This window comes from Odontomachus brunneus, unplaced genomic scaffold (assembly GCF_010583005.1).
Source record: "Odontomachus brunneus isolate Ranch 3 - 2012 unplaced genomic scaffold, Obru_v1 Obru_scaffold_105, whole genome shotgun sequence".
Lineage (NCBI taxonomy): Eukaryota > Metazoa > Arthropoda > Insecta > Hymenoptera > Formicidae > Odontomachus > Odontomachus brunneus.
In genome coordinates, this window is record NW_022639555.1 from 612530 (window position 1) to 615874 (window position 3345).

Below are 3345 nucleotides of genomic sequence, written 5' to 3' on the forward strand. Positions count from 1 at the left end.
GGGGGAGGGGGGTGGGTATCTGTCACCAAGTCGAATAGGCTGAAAGCTCGAGGAGTTCGGATCCGTGAAATGCCTGCTGCAGATTAGAATCAAGCGGCGAAACGGAAGAGTCAAATCGACGGATTAATTTACGGGGAAGTCCTCGAAATGGATCTCGAGATTTATCGGCGAAGGATGATCCGCGCTGTTTTCCCCGCGTCTCCCGGCAAGTTTCCTCCGATTCTTCTCCCCCCTTTTTCCCCCTTTTTCCTTGTGTCTTCTAGGTCTTACCTTCTCTCGCGTTCTCTGTTTCTCTCATTCGCTCCCTCTTTCTCCTTTTCTCGTAATCTCGCTCCGTTAACGAGATACCGACTTGGCAGACTGGTCCTTCGACGCCTCGGCGTCGTCCCTCGACGACACTGCTCGAGAATTCGCGACGCGGATCATTTAATAGAACATCTCAACGGCTTCCTCGGGCTCCCGCGTCGCGAAAGTACGATTTCGGTGCTTGTAATCGCGAGCGAGCAGCGCCGATCGGCTGATCAAGCGTCACGAATGCGCACGAGCTTCTGGAGACGGATTAATTCGGCGGAAGCCGAAAAAGGATATCCTCCTCGAGAAGCCTCTAATGAGAACTCGTTCGGCGGGACTCAACGACAATAGCGATTCTGCGAGATCTTTAAGGATACTTTGATTTCCTTACTCCTTTCGGCTTCTGCCTTTGTTTCGTCGTAATTTATCGGTAAGTACAACCGGCGGAATGAGTTGCGCGTTACGTCGACTTAAACTCGGGTCCTTTGTTGATCTCGACGATAAGGCTCGCGATTAATTAACAGCAGAGAGTCTCATTACGTCCGTTATACTTCCAACAGCATATAAGTGTGAGAGAGATCTCGACCCAGTCGGTCGAATCATGTCGTTTATTCGGCCTTTTTGCACGCGCAATTCTGAGCGAAAGCGATTTCTTTTATCGTGCCAGTGTGATATTAAATGAAAACGTGGGGCGAACTGACGGAAGTTATTATAACTGATTGCTTGCGCCAGCGGCCGCATGCAAAACCGAATAACACACCAATACGACTCTATTCTCGGCGGGAAATAAGAAGAGAGAGCGAATGAGTAACTAGCATTCATTATTGTTCTAGAGTACACGCAAAGAAATTACTTAGTAATATCAACTAAATCTCAGTAGCCGATTCGAATTTAGCTGAAAGGCTAATCGTTTTGCTGTCATTGCTAAGAGTTGACTATGACAGGTAAAATGTGCATGTTCCTTGTGAGATACAAATTTATTAATTAAAATTAGAGACGTATATTGGCTTGAGTAGCTAAGAAAGTGGTAATTACATCTAAATATCTTACGCGCGTGAATCTCGTGCATTGAATCCCGTAAGGAATTAGCCTTGCAGAGCTCGTACTACAACTTCCGCATACGAACATCATGTTGTCAAGTACATTATATAAGAAGCAAAAGATGTTACTATTAACTCACTCTCTCTCTTAATTAGAAATAAAATTAATAGATTACTTATAGTTTCAATTAAATTAATAAGAAAAATTGCGAAAAAATGTAATTTTTAACTAAAACGTTGATCTTTTGTAATATAAAATTATGTTACTGGAAATTTACGTAACTACGCTTGTATAATTGCGTGTTACAATATATGTAGATAATGTACGATTCACTCTCTGCGATAAATTCTAAGGAACCGTCGCAGGGAAGATCATTTTTTATCAGGTAACTCCCCAGATAAACTTTCGTGATCGTCACGATGTGCGGTAATCGATTTATGATAACTTTACAAAATATTTATTATATATATGGAGATGCATATACTTATATTAAATGAAGCATTACATTTATATCATGCAATGATTACAATTTTTTGTTACGTTCATGCAGCAATGAATTAACTAAAAGTTACCCGCAATTTGTCATGTAATATTTATGAAATTGTACCATTAAAAATTTTAAATCATATTTAACGAAATATTTTATCTCAATTCGTGATGGCATTTTGTAATCAATGTGTGAGGTAATTGTATGCGGTAAATATGATTGAATATAAACCACTTGTTTGTGTCGCATAAAAGAAGGTATACGTTATGTCAATATGAAGTATACAGATATCGATTTTAATACATCGATTCCTGTTTGAGGTTCGAAACTTTGATTCTTGAAACAATGATCGATAAAACAGGAGATCCTAACTCCTTGAGTGAGGCAGCACACTATATATACAGGGTGAGGAAAAAGTATGGAAACCCTGAAAAATCTAAAAAAATATAAGTTTTACAGAAAAATATTTCAAATAAAAGTTGTAGGACTTAAAAAGGTCTATTCAAAAGTCTCATCAGTTTGAGTCTGGCTGACATCGTTAAGGTGAAGTCACCTTGAATTTTTTAAATAGAACACTCTATATGTTATTACGTATTCTTATAGCTTATCTTGAGAGCTTTACAAAACACTATAATAAAATATTTTTTCGTTAAGAATTTTTCGAGTAATAACACTTGAAATTTCCAGCGCTTTGACATAGAATACAAAATATCTCGTAAAATATTCATCTTTCGATTATCTTGCCTTAATACTTTTTTGCACAGAATAATGAGACAAATTAATTGGCTTAAAAAAAAACAAAAAAAATTTTTTACATAACAAATATAAAAAATTTTTTGTGCTTTTTTAAAGCCAATTAATTTGTCTCATTATTCTGTGCAAAAAAGTATTAAGCAAGATAATCGAAAGATGAATATTTTACGAGATATTTTGTATTCTATGTCAAAGTGCTGGAAATTTCAAGTGTTATTACTCGAAAAGTTCTTAACGAAAAAATATTTTATTGTAGTGTTTTGGAAAGCTCTCGAAATAAGCTATAAGAACATGTAATAATATATGGGGTGTTCCATTTGAAAAATTCAAGGTGACTTTGACTTCACCTTAACGACGCCAGCCAGAGTCAAACTGATGAGACTATCGAATAGACCTTTTTAAATTCTACAACTTTTATTTGAAACATTTTTCTATAAAATTTATATTTTTTTAGATTTTTCAGGATTCCCATACTTTTTCCTCATCTTGTATAATAATCAAAGCATGATGTCTATATGATGTAAATATACTAAATCTAAAAAAAGAAACAATTTTATGGACACGATGTAAACTTTACATTAAGTTGTTCTATATTGAGTGAGACAACTAATTACCAAAATATGTCTGTATTTGCCAGTAAACTGAATGACACATTGTTTTGAGTAAAAATTAAGATTTTTTTTCGTATTTCTATTTCGTCATTATATGTTGTACATATGACTAACATGTGATAGGCTCATAAGGGATGTAACCTTTATGCATTGCATGATTCT

The 3345-nt window shown here is 35.9% G+C and overlaps 1 protein-coding gene across 4 annotated transcripts in view; it reads right to left on the reverse strand.

Annotated features, from left to right (window-relative positions):
- The window catches only part of LOC116849070 (protein vein), a 934475-nt gene that overhangs the window by 510962 nt on the left and 420168 nt on the right, over window positions 1-3345 (reverse strand). The window lies entirely within an intron of this gene.